General features: G+C 37.9%; 1 protein-coding gene across 1 annotated transcript in view; it reads right to left on the reverse strand.

The window, feature by feature from the left end:
• The window catches only part of TPRG1 (tumor protein p63 regulated 1), a 121,886-nt gene that overhangs the window by 69,732 nt on the left and 35,366 nt on the right, over positions 1–16,788 (reverse strand). The window lies entirely within an intron of this gene.

The raw sequence follows: 16,788 nt of genomic DNA on the forward strand, positions 1-16,788 counted from the left end.
ATTATCCTAAGAGATAAGTGAACAATTTGGTTCATTTTATACACTTGAATCAGAACCATTTCCCAGCAGTACCAGAAACAGTCCCACAGTTTAGAGCAAGGGCTTTCAAACTAGCTTTAACTCTGAACCTCTCTAGGAAATGCCTGCCAATGCAGGTGACAGATACCAGTTGAATTACTCTAACTCTTCCAAATGCCATAAGCTCATCAGCATCTAAATTTGAAACTCATCTTCACATTGGTGTCCCTTGGGCCCTCTTGTTGACTTGTTTATAGTTCCACAGAGGTACCAGGCTCTCTCTGTCTCTCTCCTTGACATGAATTATTTTCTCCCTGGACCACGTTCTGTAACCTCCTTCACCTTGTCGCCTTCAGTCCCAGCTTCAGAAGCCCTTCCTCAGAGAAGCCTTCCTTCATCTTTATCCTCCAATTTAGATCTAAATCCTCTAATAAAGGCCCTGATCACCTTCATGGGGAAGGCTGCCTGTTCCACAGCCTCCAGTGTCCACCTCTTGACCTGCTTGCCCTGAGGTGACAGCCACCACTTGAGTGTGAGCTGGACTTAGTGATTTGCCTCCATTGAATGCAACATGGTGACGAACCGTCCCTTCCAAGATTAGGTTACCTAAACACAGTGGCGTCTATCTTGCTCACTCTCTCATGTTCCTTCTCACTCCTTCCCTTGTCCCCTGTAAGGAAGACCAGCAGCCATGTATGCTATCAGTAGTCTTTGAGAAAGGCTCACATGGCAGGAACCCATCTCTCTGGCCATCCGCCTGTGAGGACTTGAGCCTGCGGACAACCACTCGAGTGAGCTTGAGATGCCATGGCCCCAGTGATCTGAACCACAGGACCCAGCTAAGGCGCACCCACACTCCTGACCCAGAAGCAGAGAAATAATAAGTGATTTTTATGTAATGCTACCAAGTTTTGAGGTGAGTTGTTACACATCAGTCTATAATTCACACAACCCATATATCTCTTCTTCAAAGCATTTTCACTGTTGTAATTTTCTATGTATCAGTATGATGATTTGACTGCCCCCTTGACTGCGAACTCCATGAAGGCAGAAACTCTCTCTTTAGCACAAGGGCATCACAGTGCCCAGCCTAGCAACAGGTAATGCCAAGTGCTCAGTAAATGTCAATGGTGCAAACAGTTTGTTCCAACCATTGACTTTTCCCTGCTTGAGTAGCCAGCAGCCACCCTAGGTAATAAACATGAAGAGTGTCTTCCAATTGCAGGCTCACAGCCCTTCCCTCTCTCCCCCTCCCATACCAAGAACACCCAATTCGTCCATCACAGGCAAGAGATTCTACTGCAACCAAGTCTTCACACCCATGCCCTCCTTTTCACATCCACTGGCCCAGTTCAGGCTATTATAATTTCCCAACTCGACCCTCAAAGAATCTAAGCATCTCTCCCTTAGCTGGCCCCTTTTCCCAGTTTCTGTCTCTTCCAAACCGCCTCTTATATTGTTGCTCCCTCCTTAACTTTCCAAAGAAAAATGCCAATCATTTTATCTCTCTCCTAAAAGCTTCATCATCTCAGATCTTAAGATGACTAAAACCTAAACACCTCATATTAAAAATACCAGATAATATCACTAACATGTGGAATCCTTAAAAAAATGGGGGGGGGGTACAAATGAACTTATTTACAAAACAGAATTAGAGTCACAGATGTAGAAAACAAATTTATGATTACCAGGGGTAAGAGGGGGAGGAATAAATTGGAAGATTGGGATTGACATATAATATACATATATATATATATATGTGTGTGTGTGTGTGTATATATATATACACACATATATATATACATATATAAAGATATATATATATATATATATATATATATATACACATATATACACATACTGTGTGATGCTAAATCGCTTCAGTCATGTCTTACTCTTTGCAACCCTATGGACTGTAGCCCACCAGACTTCTCTGTCCATGGAATTCTTCAGGCAAGAATACTGGAGTGGGTTGTCATTTCCCTCTCCAGAGGATCTTCCTGACCTAGAGACTGAATCTTTGTCATTTTCATCTCCTTGCATTGGCAGGCAGGTTCTTTACCTGGGAAGACCACTATATATGCACTACTATATATAAAATAGATAACTAATAACAACCTGCTGTATAGTAAAGGGGATTCCACTCAATACTCTGTAATAACCTATAAGGGAAGAGAATTCAAAAAATGAATATATGCATGCTGCTGCTGCTGCTAAGTCGCTTCAGTCGTGTACAACTCTGTGCAACCCCATAGACGGCAGCCCACCAGGCTCCCCCGTCCCTGGGATTCTCCAGGCAAGAACACTGGAGTGGATTGCCATTGCCTTCTCCGGAATCTATGCATATGTATAACTATTTTACTTTGCTGTACACATGAAACTAATACAACATTGTAAATCAACTATACTCCAACAAAAATTTTTTAAAATAAAAATCCAAATATGGATAATATCATTATCCAAAACCATTCGAAAACTTCCACCGTAACTTCTTAACAGCTGGGACCCTGCCCCACAGGAGACCTGGCAAGATCATGCTAGTTGGGCATTTGTCTGCTGATGCCTGGACAACTCCTCACTATCTCTCTGCCCAAATTCTGCTCATCTTATAAAGACCTGCTCAGATTCCACCTTCCCTCTAAGACCTTCCCATATCTCCCAGGAGAAATTCTCTCCCCTTCTCCTGTGCCCACGGCACTATTGGCTTTTCACTGGAGCACTAATCAAAGCCTGGTTAAAACATTAGCACATATGTGTGTCTGCCGTCCCATGAGATCATAGACATCCTGGGGACAGAATCCAGGTCTTGTCACCTTGTCATCATGCCTGCCACGTGGCTGGAGCTCAGGAAGGACTTGCTGAATGTAATCGAATTACTACTTGGAAAGAACATACATTTAGGGAGCCACTTTTTATTTTCAAACTGCTACCGAGAGGGCAGATGATTAAATCAGTGACTTTTTCTTTCTTTTTTTTAAGCAAAAAGACCACAAACCACCTTTGAAGCCAAGAAAAAGATGTGATTGGAGGGAAATGAATCGCTATGTTTAATCTTCCACTGAGTTTGGATAAACAACAAAGTGCCAGCTTCCACCAGATCATTTCTTTTTAATTAAAAGTTAACCAGATTCTTTTGGAGCACTCAGTTTTCTGGTCAAGTCAACAAAAAGCTACCAGTGCCATCCACTCCCTCCCTTCCCCTGTCCTCCACCCCCACTCCTAGAGTTAGGCAACCCTTGGGGGCAGCAAACACTTCAGCTGTTTGCACTGCGCTCATAATTAGATTGTCTAGACAGGAGATGTTGCTGGAGCAATAGGAAACTATTTCACAAGGTGTTCTGCAGAACCACACTTATAACAGTGATTAGGACGCACTGACAGACGCGAAGCCAGCAGAATCGGCCTGGGCCACGAGCCGGCTTCCCCCAGAGCAGAGGAGAGGCCCTTTGAAGCCCTTGTCTGAGAAAGAGATGCCAAATTAGGACCCTGGGGGCATGGAGCGGCTCACTGGTCTTTGGATCCAAAGGAGCAAGACTGAGGTGATGGGGTAACGTCTGGAATGCCCTCCTCTCTCGTGCCTTCTCCTGCTATACTAGGTCAACAGTGGGCAGCTCCCAGCCCTTGTTTTCACAGCATCTCTACAGACAGTATGAGGAGTGACCACATCCAGCAATTCCCAGCACAATGCAAATTTTAAGCAGCACGGAGAGATAAATGTGCAATGCCTACTCTTGCAAGGAGGCATTTCTTGGCCTGACCGTCCCCCTCAGGTTTTGTTGGCATGTCAATGTGACAGCAATAATATTTTCTAGCAGAAAATCTTTTGGAGACATTTTTCATAGGAGTAATTGATTAGGTAAAAACCATTCAGCCCTCTAAGATGAATGACTTTGGGAAAATTGCTTCATCAATAGAATAGCACAAAAGCACAGGATTTCAAGACTAAAAGGAAAAAAGAGTCAAAACTTTTTCAGAGATTTAGGAACAAATTGAGAGTTTGGGATTAACATATACACACCGTGGGGGTGATTTAGTTGCTAAGTCGTGTCCGACTCTTGCGACCCCATGGACTGGGGCCTCCCAGGCTCCTCTGTCCATGGGATTCTCCAGGCAAGAATCCTGGAATGGGTTGCCATTTCCTTCTCCAGGGGATCTTCCTGACCCAAGGATCAAACTCAGGTCTACTGCATTGCGGGCAGATTCTCTACTGACTGAGCTATGAGGAAAGCCCTCATATACATACTGCCAAGTCACTTCAGTCATGTCCCACTCTGTGCGACCCCATAGACGGCAGCCCACCAGGCTCCACCATCCCTGGGATCATACTACTATATATAAAATAGATAAGCAATAAGGACCTACTATATAGTACAGGTCACTATAGTCAGTATTTTGTAAAAACCTATAAGGGAAAGTCATCTGAAAAAGAATATATATATGTGTGTGTGTGTGTGTGTGTGTGTGTGTGTGTGAATATATGTATGTATGTATATATATATATATATATATGAATCACTTTGATATATACCTGAAACTAACAAAACATTGAAAATCAGCTACACCTCATTTAAAAAAAAAATCTGAAACATTTGTAAGTGAGGAAACTGAAATTTAGCAAGGGGAGGAGACTTTTTTGATCAAGAAAATAGATCAGGACCCAGATTCCTGAATCCTAAACCAGTGTCTTTCTCCAAAACTTATTATAGAAGCTCACATCCTTCAAGTGCTTATTACACACCACATTTTTTCTAAACATTTTATATGTATTATCTCATTTAATCCTTAACATAGACTGAGATATATCCTATTACCCTCACCAGGTTCCAAGTGAAGAGACTGAGGCACAGATTGTAGTGTGACTTGCTCTAGGCCACCCAGAGCAGATTTGGCTCCCAGATAGCCTGACTCCAGAACCCGCTCTCTAAGCTCTCAGTTCAGTTCAGTCACTCAGTTGTGTCTGACTCTTTGTGACCCCATGATTTGCAGCATGCCAGGCCTCCCTGTCCATCACCAACTCCTGGAGTTCACTCAAACTCAAGTCCATTGAGTCGGTGATGCCATCCAGCCATCTCATCCTCTGTCGTCCCCTTCTCCTCCTGCCCCCAATCCCTCCCAGCATCAGAGTCTTTTCCAATGAGTCAACTCTTCACATGAGATGGCCAAAGTACCGGAGTTTCAGCTTTAGCATCATTCCTTCCAAAGAACACCCAGGACTGATCTCCTTTAGAATGGACTGGTTGGATTTCCTTGCAGTCCAAGGGACTCAAAGCCCTTGGCTATCTAAACTCTTAACTCCTCATTACAGACTTCAGATACGAATAAAGGTCATGACATGGAGGCCATTTATTCACAAAAATTACAGTGCATTTGATAGCTAGTAGGAATTACCTGCATGACAAAGGATTTGAGATTAGAGGATCGCATGTTTCAGACCTCACCATGGGCTTCCCACGTGGTGCTAGTGGTGAAGAACCTGCCTGCCCATGCAGGAGACATAAGAGATGTGGGTTCGATCCCTGGGTCAGGAATATCCCCTCTAGAAGAGCATGGGAACTCACTCCAGTATTCCTTCGTGGAGAATCCCATGGACAGAGGATTCTGGAAGGCTACCATCCAGAGGGTCCTACCAAGCTGAACAGGACTGAAGCAACTAAGCGCGTGCACACACACACACACACACACACACACATATCATGTACCTACATGTTAACAAACAAGTCACTTGACCACTCAGTTTCCTCATCATTATCTCTTGTGGGCATATTTTTTTTAAATGGGAGTGTTATCAAGTAAATGTGGATTTTTAGAACTCTTTTAGTAACGATTATTTTAATACTTTACAATTTACAAAATACTTTCACATCCACCATTTAAATCTATAGTGACCTATGAGTTAGGACTGACATGGAGTTTTATAATTGACATCTTATAGATCAGAAATTGAGAGCCCAGGAATTAAAGTGAGTTGTCTAAATTAAGACAGTAAGAAAATTGGTGCAGTTAAGATTGGTCATGGTTTAACCTTATGGTTAATTGCATAGAAATGGAGTCTTCCTCTCCCTCCTTCAGTTTTCTAACAGGTTACAGATACAAGATTATGAAAATTAAATTTTAATTAAAATCTGGGAATGAATCCAATTATGATAGAAATAAGATTTAATGTTCTCATCTCAGATAAGAGACAATAAGCTCTGTACTAGTACAAGAAGCTATGTACTAGCAACTGGTTAAGGCAGTTTTACCCTGTAAGATAAGCCAGGCCTTTTGCCATTTCCTGGTTCTCTGTCTGATGAATGCTCTAATCTAAAGAATATCTTCCTTCATCTCACACATAAATGATCTTTAGCCTCTAGTTGTCTCTTCCCATCACCCTCTCACTTCACCTTGAGCCAAAGGCAAAACAGTGACTAAAACAAAACAACTCTGTTTTGTAAGCACCAGTATAAGGGATATGTTGGCACATGTTTTGCTCAGTTCCAAAAGACCTCTCTGTGGCTTAAGAGAAGAAGCTATATTAACAAGCGTGGCTGTCTTCACCCAGAGGAATAGACAGGAGGAAAGGAAAGAAGAGAAGATAAAAAATACAGAGGAAACATCAAAGGGAGAGAAACAGGGGTGGAAAGAGAAGGCAGGGGATAGAAGGGGAGGGAGAAAGAGGGAGGGGAGGAGAGGGAAAAAAAAAGGGATCAAACATTATTTATTAAAAGAAAGGAACACTGAACGGGAAGTTGGAAGAATTGATTTTGAAACCCAACTCTAATATTAAATAGTTGCTTGTGCCTGAATCTCTGCTTACCTCTCCTGGTCTCACTTCTCTCATCTCTAAAATGTATTCAGCTTGTACTATTTATTCTTGGTGTTGAAGGTTAAATGGCACAGGGGAGGTAAGAAGTGAAGTGAAGTGAAGTTGCTCAGTCATGTCCGACTCTTTGCAACCCTGTGGACTGTAGCTCTCCAGGCTCCTCCGTCCATGGGATTCTCCAGGCAAAGATTCTGGAGTGGGTTGCCATTTCCTTCTCCAGGGGATCTTCCTGACCCAGGGATCGAACCCAGGTCTCCCGCATTGCAGGCAGATGCTTTAACCTCTGAGCCACCAGGGAAGCAGCTCTTGGTAAATAAGCATTGTCAGTATTACCATCTATATCCTTCTCCAGGGCATCTTCCCAACCCAGTGATCAAATCTGGGTCTCTTGCATTGCAGGCAAATTCTTTACTATCTGAGTCACCAGGGAAGCCCACTAATGTTAAGTCATTTGCATTTTCTTATAACAAAACAATTTGCTCACTCTGTTCAGAGTGAGCCAGTTTAAGATTATTTAGCAGCTGATTTTCTCTTGCCTCTTCCTCTTTTTCCTGCCAGCTACTGGCTGACCTCTGACTTAAATTAGTGACAATGTCCAATCAAGAAGGGCCAACTTACTTGGAAATACAGGTAACAATCAAATTAATCTACTTAGTTCCATTCTAACAAAAACTTGTATCTGGGGAAAAAATCAAAACTTGTTAACACCTGATATCTCTGAGGCATATTGTAAAGTACTTCTAAACCATTGCATCAGAACTCTGCAATAAAGCTATTAATGAAGCAAAATGACAATATGAATGACTTTTTGATAGATGAGGAAACAAAGTAAACCGTTGTAAAATTAGAACTGAAATCCAGCACTCTACCCCTAGTCCAGAACTCTACCACGGATGTTTGCTAAAAAGCAGCAGAACTTTAAAAACCATCCCTTCATCACACTGTTTCTACCCCAGGGTCCCAGAGAAAGACCTTTAACTTTTAACAACATGCCAGCTGCTGGCACAAGCTTTCTTACTCTAACCCCAGAATGAAAATCTGAATAAAACTGCACAAATTAATTAAGAAGGCTGGAATTACACCAACTTTCTATAGCAATAATTGGATGCCTCATAGGAAATCAAAGCATGCCCTAAAAAATGAAATTCATCTGAGAAGACTAATGAAAGAAGGGAGGTAAAGGATGAGAGACTGTGAGAAGAGTATGAATATGTGATGTCTTACGTTTCACATGGAGATTTAGTATACACTGATGAAGAGGGCATATCAAGTAGAAGCATACTTTTTACATAAACATAATATAACTAATAATGGTAATTTTAAGCAACTTTAAAAATGAATGATAGATATTGAAATCATACAGAGTCTGTTCTTTTGTCACTATTGAATTATGTTAGAGATCAATATAAAAAGATACCTTAAAATGACCATCAAATTCTTGCACCTGGTCTTATGAACTGGATATGTTTCAGTGTCTCCTAGTTTATAGTCTATGGGAACTTGAATAGAATTTTTATCCTACTGAGGTGTGAAAATTGTATAAATCTTAACTATATTGAATTGGTTCATAGTGTTTTTCAGGTCTACTATATCCTTTGACTTTTCTGTATATTCATTCTATTAATTTTTGAGAGTTTGATATTGAAACTTCAACTAAAAATTTAATTTTTCTGGTTAAAAAAGTAATTGTAATATATAGTGGAACTACATGTGCCTTGTTCTGTATTTTCCAGGTCTCTTGCAAATGTGTTAGCATATTTTCATAACTTAAAAAGCATTTATAAAAAAAGATTATAGGGATGAGTTTATTATTGAGAAGCAAACAGATAATAATAAAAAAATATAGAATTAAGAATGCTATAAGTTATAGTCACTAGTAGAAAAAAGCTATAAACTCTCTTGCTTAAAGAAAAATACACTCAATGGAAAGCAAAGGAAATACAGAAAATATGGTAATATATTTAGAAAAATACAATAATCTAAAAATCAAGATGGCAGAACTAAGACTGTAATGGTCATATTAATATGCATAACTGGGTTAATCTTACCAATTAAAAGACCCTCAGGTTGGATAACAAAGTAAAATTCAATTATATGTTGCATACAAGAACACATCAAAAAATAAACCCCAAAAATTTAAAGTAAAAATCAGGCAGAAATATATGAAGAAATTTCAAACAAAATGGTCATAAGCTTTACCATACTCAGCAGACAAGATCAAAAACAAGGAAAAAATTAAAGGAAATTTTTATAATGAAAAGATTATAATCTAAAATAAGGATTCAACATCTACAAATGGTCCTACATCAAACAAGACAACACAAACATCCATAATATAAAAACACAAAGTAAAAAAACAAAAAAGAAGAATTGTATTTAAGGAAAATTTAATTCTTCTCTCAGTCTATGACAGATCAAGTGGCCAAAAAATTTGACTAATAAATAATAGGCAAAGACAGACAAAACACAAATAGTATAATATAATGGATATATAAGAACAATTTATCAAATTCTATGCAAAAAAAGCAGAGACTGCACACTCAAGTATTTATGAAATGTTAATATAAATTAAGTATCAAAATGTAAAAATATTTAGTAAATCCCAAAGAGTAGAAATAATAGAGAAGACATTTCCTAAACAGTGTAATAAAACTGGGAATTTATAGCATAACTCAAGGGAGTAGGCACATGATAGTCAAATTTCTGAAAGTTAAAGATCAAGGAAACATTTGAAAGCATTTAGAGAATATATAGAGCAATAGCAGTTCAAATGATTGTGGACTTCCCTTCAGAAATTATGGAGGCCAGAAAACAGTGGAACATCTTAAGAATGTTGAAGGAAAAAAATGTCAAGTTGGAATCCTCAAACTAAAGAAAATACTCCTTAAGAATAAAGGCTAAACAAAGATTCTCCCCAGCCCTCAAAAAATAAGAATTTTTTTCATAGTAAATTACATTACAAAGAAATGCTAAAAAGTAATTTTTCCTGTATAAGTAAAATGACATCAAAGAGAAACTGAATCTTCTGGAACAAATAAAAAGCATAAGAACTGAAAACATGCATAAATATAAAAGATAATTTTGTTTTCTAATTTCTTTGAAATACATATGATTTTCTGAAAGCAAAATTTATACTATTATCCTTTGGGGTTTGAAATTCAATAAAAGTAATATGCATGAGAACTGCAACATAAAAGGCAATGAGGAGGGGATGAAGAAATAGAAAATAGAAGAGGGAGACTGAAAACAAGTTAAAGTAGCCTTAACTTCAATCATATCAAAATTCCATAAAATGTGAAAGGACTAAACACTCCAGTTAAAAGGCAGAGACTATCAGAACAGATTAAAAGTATGACCCAATTTTGTGATCTCAAAAAGAAAAGCATTCTAAATATGAAGAGAGGAAGAAAATAAATGAAAAAATATATACTAAGCAAAAGTAAGTATAAAATGATAGTGTCAATAATAATAAGAGATATAAAGTAGAATACTAGAAAGAATATTGTCAGATATAGAAAATAACATTTCATAATTAAAACAGGCTCAATTCATCAAAAAGACACACCAATCATGAATGTGCATTAATATAACACGGACTCTTAAAATACGTGAAGCAAAAAAAAAATTAAATAAAAGATACAAGAGAAAATCCCACAATAAGAGCAGATTTTAACACTCTCCTTTCAGTTCAATTCAGTTGCTCAGTCATGTCCAACCCAGTGCAACTCCGTGGACCATAGCATTCCAGGCGTCACTATTCATCACCATCTCCTGGAGTTTACCCAAACTCATGTTCATTGAGTTGGTATCCAACCATCTCATCCTCTGTCATCCCCTTCTCCTCCTGCCTTCAGTCTTTCCCAACATCAGGATCTTCTCAAATGAGTCAACTCTTCACATCAGGTAGCCAAAGAATTGGAGTTTCAGCTTCAACATCAATCTTTCCAATGAACACTCAGGACTGATCTCCTTTAGGATGAACTGGTTGGATCTCCTTGCAGTCCAAGGGACTCTCAAGAGTCTTCTCCAACACCACAGTTCAAAAGGATCAATTCTTCAGTGCTCAGCTTTCTTTATAGTACAACTCTCACATCCATACATGACTAACAGGAAAACCATAGCCTTGACTAGACAGACCTTTGATGGCAAAATAATGTCTCAGCTTTCTAATATGCTGTCTAGGTGGGTCATAGCTTTTCTTCCAAGGAGTAAGCATCTTTTAATTTCATGGCTATAGTCACCATCTGCAGTGATTTTGGAGACCCAAAAAATAAAGTCTGACACTGTTTTCACTGTTTCCCCACCTATATGCCATGAAGTGATGGGGCCAGATGCCATGATCTTCGTTTTCTGAATGTTGAGCTTTAAGCCAACTTTTTCACTCTCCTCTTTCATTTTAATCAAGAGGTTCTTTAGTTCTTCTTTGCTTTCTACTATAAGGGTGGTGTTATCTGCATATCTGAGGTTATTGATATTTCTCCTGGCTATCTTGATTCCAGCTTGTGCTTCATCCAGCCCAGCATTTCTCATAATGTACTCTGCATATAAGTTAAATAAGCAGGGTGACAATATACAGCCTTGATGTACTACTCCTTTCCGTATTTGGAACCAGTCTATTGTTTCATGTCCAGTGCTAACTGTTGCTTCCTGACCTGCATACAGGTTTCTCAAGAGGCAGTTCAGGTGATCTGGTATTTCCATCTCTTTCAGAATTTTCCACAGTTTATTGTGATCCACACAGTCAAAGGCTTTGGCATAGTCAATAAAGCAGAAATAGATGTTTTTCTGGAACTCTCTTGCTTTTTTCCATGATCCAGTGGATGTTGGCAATTTAATCTCTGGTTCCTCTGCCTTTTCTAAAACCAGCTTGAACATCTGGAAGTTCACGGTTCATGTATAGTTGAAGCCTGGCTTAGAGAATTTTGAGCATTACTGTGCTAGTGTGTGACATGAGTGCAATTGAGCATTCTTTGGCATTGCCTTTCTTTGGGATTGGAATGAAAACTGACCTTTTCCAGTCCTGTGGCTACTGCTGAGTTTTCCAAATTTGCTGGCATATTGATTGCAGCACTTTCACAGCATCATCTTTCAGGATTTAAATAGCTCAACCGGAATTCCATCATCTCCACTAGCTTTGTTCGTAGTGATGCTTCCTAAGGTCCACTTGACTTCACATTCCAGGATGTCTGGATGTAGGTTAGTGGTCACACCATCGTGATTATCTGGGTCATGAAGATCTTTTTTGTACAGTTCTTCTGTGTATTCTTGCCACCTCTTCTTAATATCTTCTGCTTCTGCTAGGTCCATACCATTTCTGTCCTTTATCGAGCCCATCTTTGCATGAAATGTTCCCATGGTATCTCTAATTTTCTTGAAGAGATCTCTAGTCTTTCCCATTCTCCTGTTTTCCTCTATTTCTTTGCGTTGATCACTGAGATAGGCTTTCTTATCTCTCCTTGTTATTCTTTGGAATTCTGCATTCAAATGGGTATATTTTTCTTTTTCTCCTTTGCTTTTTGCTTCTCTTCTTTTCACAGCTATTTCTAAGGCCTCCTCAGACAACCATTTTGCTTTATTTCATTTCTTTTTCTTGGGGATTGTCTTGATCCCTGTCTCCTGCACAATGTCACAACCCCCTGTCTATAGTTCATCACACACTCTGTCTATCAGATCTAGTCTCTTAAATCTATTTCTTGCATCCACTGTATAATCATAAGGAACTTGATTTAGGTCATACTTGAATGGTCTAGTCGTTTTCCCTACTTTCTTCAATTTAAGTCTGAATTTGGCAATAACACACTACAGTGTATTTAAAAGAATTAAAGTCAAAGACACTATGTTCTCTAAATTAAAATTCAATAATATTAAAATATTAAGAAAAACTCAAAATATTTGGAAATTTGTCAATATGACCTCTAAAGTATCTGTGTGTCAAAGGAGAAATCACAAGAAAAATATTTCTAAGTGAATGACAGTATAAGCACAACATAGCCAAATCTGTGAGATGTAGTAAAAGCAGCTATTAGAAGGAAATTTATAAATTTAAGTGATGCTTTTGAACTGTGGTGTTGGGGAAGGCTCTCAAGAGTCCCTTGGACTGCAAGGAGATCCAACCAGTCTGATCTCCTAAAGGAATCAGTCCTGGGTGTTCATTGGAAGCACTGATGTTGAGGCTGAAACTCCAATACTTTGGCCACCTGATGCAAAGAGCTGACTCACTTGAAAAGACCCTGATGCTGGGAAAGATTGAGGGCAGGAGGAGAAGGGGACAACAGAGGATGAGATGAGATGGTTGGATGGCATCACCGACTCAATGGACATGGGTTTGGGTAGACTCCAGGAGTTGGTGATAGACAGGGAGGCATGGCATGCTGCGGTTCATGGGGTTGCAAAGAGTCAGACACAACTGAGCAATTAAACTGAACTTAACTGAACTGAAATGCTCACATTATAAAAGAAGGAAAGCCTAAAATCAATGTTTTGGGTTTCAAATTAAAAACTTAAAAAATAAAGTCAGCTGAAAGTAAGTAGAGGAAAAAATAAAATAGTAAAAATCAATTAGAAATCAAGCATTCATGATCATTGGCAAAGTGAAAAGCATATTCTTATTAAAAGCAACAAAATCAATAGATTCATTCACAGAAAGAAAACAGAGTCTGCAGATCACTGATATCAAGAAAGAAGACATTAAAGGGATAATAATGGAATAGTAACAACTTTTAGCCTTTAAAAAACACCTTAAACAACAAATTCCTGGAAAAATACAATTTACCAAAATTACCATGGAAGGAAAAATAGGAGTAACTCAGTATTTATAAAACAAAGTAATTTAGTACCTAAAACTGTCCCACAAAGAAATCTCAGGCCAGAAAACTTCCCTTGTAAGTTTCCACAAACATTCAGGGAAGAGATAACACCACTTATATGTAAAGTCTTTTAGAAAATAGAAGAGAAGGGAACACTTTCCAACTTCTTTTATGGGACCAGCATAATCTAAATACTTGGCAAAGACATCTAAAAGAATGAAAATAATAGACTAATATCCTCATGAACATAGACACAAAACTCCTTAATAAAATATTAGCAAACTGAATTCAACAACATATAGAAAGGATAGTGCACTATAACTAACTGTGTTTATCTTAAGACTGAATGGCTGATTTAATATTTGAAAATCCTATTAACAACAGAATTTTTAAAAATTAAGTAAACTCATGGAGAAATAAATATGTATGAATAAACAAATTCTTTAAAAATGAAAATTAATAAGATGGGAATAACTCCAGCAGATATTAAAATGGTAATAAAGTACTTTAATAATTAAAAAGCATTTTGCACTCTAATAAAGAAATAAGTGAAATGGGTAATTCAGAATAAACACAAATACACATGATAAAATACAATATTTATTGATAAAGGGGAGAACTGAATAAATAATGTTGAGAAATCTAGTCTGCCATCTGGATAAAGAAATGAAGTTGATGGCTTATCTTTTTCCTTACTTAAGATAAATTCCAGATGAAACATGAATTTAAGTATTTTTAAAAATAAAAGTCCTTGGTGGTCCAGTAGCTAAGACTTCATGTTCTCAATCCAGGGAGCCCAGGTCTGAACCCTGGTCATGGAAGTAGATCCTATATGCCACAACTAAAGATCTCACATGCCACAATGAAGATCAAAGATCCCACATGCTTCAACTAAAGGCCCAGCACAGTCAAATAAATAAACAAATAAATATTTTCAAAAAAATTTATAAAAACAGCAGAAGAAAACTTGGAAATACATTTTGTAATTTCAGTGGTGGAGAAACCTTCCTCAAAAAGACATAAACTTAGAAACCTGGAAGAATGATACGTTTAACAACCGAAAACTCAAAGACAGTAAATATAGCATTAGAAAGTTAAAAGAAATAAGATAAATGGGAAAAAATATTTGCAATAATATATGGCAGAAATAGGACCAAGTTCCTTCATATATTAAGATCTCTTATAAATCAATTTAAAAAGATCAGTGTTTCAACAGAAAAAAAAAATGTGGTATGGCCAAAAATAGGCAGTTCATAGAAATATAGATAAAACTACTTTCTAACATAAGAGAATCCTCAACTTCCTTCAAATTCTAGTGACGGAAATTAAAATAAAAATATTTTTCTTCATCTCACTGGCTAAGAAAGAGTTTCATAAAACACAATCTTGTTGAGGCTACATGAGAAAGGATTCATACTTATGGGAGCATAACCAGCTGTTGCCTGTTTAGAAGGCAATTCAGCAGCATCTATCATTAAAATTCACAAGAGTTTTGTCCTAATATTTCCACTTGTGGAAATTTACATTACAAATATATTTGCATATTTATGCAAAGTCCTGTTGTTGTTGCCGTTATCAGACTCTTTGAGATCACACAGACTATAACCCACCAGGCTCCTCTGTCCATGGGATTTTCCGGGCAAGAATACTGGAGTGGGTTGCCATTTTCTTCTTCAGGAGATCTTCCCAACCCAGGGATTGAACCCTAGTTTCCTGCATTGGCAGGCAGGTTCTTTACCACTGAGCCACTAGGGAAGCCCATAGCTTTGCTTGTAGTGGAAAAGATTAAATGCCCATTAATATAGGGCTAGATAAATAGATTAGACTTGAAATGGAATATTTTGTAATATTAAAAAGACTGAAGTTAATCTTTCCATGATTATATAATAGTGTCTCCAAGGTATATCTTTGGGTAAAATAGCTTGAAACAAAGTATTTTATGATATGTGTACCCACTGTAAAATAATTTGTGATAAATATTTGCATTGATAAATATTATAAATATATAAAATATACATATATGCATGAAAGACAATTTTATCCTTATATATTTACAGACTATTTCTCAAAGGGGGAAAAAAAACATGAAAGTGTTGATTATCTCCTATGGAGATAATTCCAGAAAACTTAAGGTTTGGGATAGGAGAGAGATACTGACAGTAACTAATTTTTATGCTGTTTAAATATATGTTTACAATGTGCATAGGATATTGAAAAATCCACCAGTTCAAAAAGTTAGTGAACTTAATCAATTGTTTCTAACATCCATGAAAAGAAGAAATAAAAAATAGGTCTTTGATATGATATGCTTTATGAAAAGAAAACCAATCACTTGATCAACCTACACTTTTTTTCAGTATTTTAGATTTTTCAGTTCTTACTACATACTAGGCCCAATACCAGGTACTTAAAGAACAACAATGACAATAATCAAAGATACCTGCCCTCAAAGAGCTTACAGTTCAGAGGAAGATGGCTATCCTCTGGCTCAGACTTAAAATGTCAAAGAAATTCAGTTCCTTCTGAACCCGTCTCAAGAACTGACTCAGTTCAGCAATCCCCTGCCATAAACCTCATCAGGTCTCCTGGTAACTGTCAATACCTCCAAGAGAGCTGGTGTCCCCTCCACTAAATCTCTTGAAAGAGACTTCTTTCAAGAAGTGCTATTAGCTCTCATGAGTTCTGTCCATTGCGCTTTAGAGGATAATTTAATTTCCTAGAGGCATTTCACCTTTTCCCACCTTCATCTCTTTGACTCCTCTCTCCCTTCTGCTTGGCGTATTCTTAAGCTTTTGTTCTTTTGTGGCTGACTCCTACCCCAAGTCAAATATTGCAAGTGCTTCTCCAGGAAAGCTTCTCTGATCTCTGTCATATGAACTAGGTGAGTAACATGCCTTCCATGTCCCTCCAGCTCTTACCACTTTACATCCAACCACTCACTTGTCAGGTACTCATATTAAAGTACTATGTAAATTGTGAGATGTTAAAATCGTATCCATGAACATCTGACATAGAGTAGGAACTCAGGATTGTTTGATAAATTCAACTACAGCTTCCCTGTTCTCCCCTGGCTTCTCCCAGGTTACAGGGAGAACTGAATTTTGTGATTGTTTTCCCTGCATGCCCCACCCCCACTGCACCACTTTCCCGAGTCTAAGACAT

This window comes from Capricornis sumatraensis, chromosome 1 (genome assembly GCF_032405125.1).
Source record: "Capricornis sumatraensis isolate serow.1 chromosome 1, serow.2, whole genome shotgun sequence".
NCBI classification, from domain to species: domain Eukaryota; kingdom Metazoa; phylum Chordata; class Mammalia; order Artiodactyla; family Bovidae; genus Capricornis; species Capricornis sumatraensis.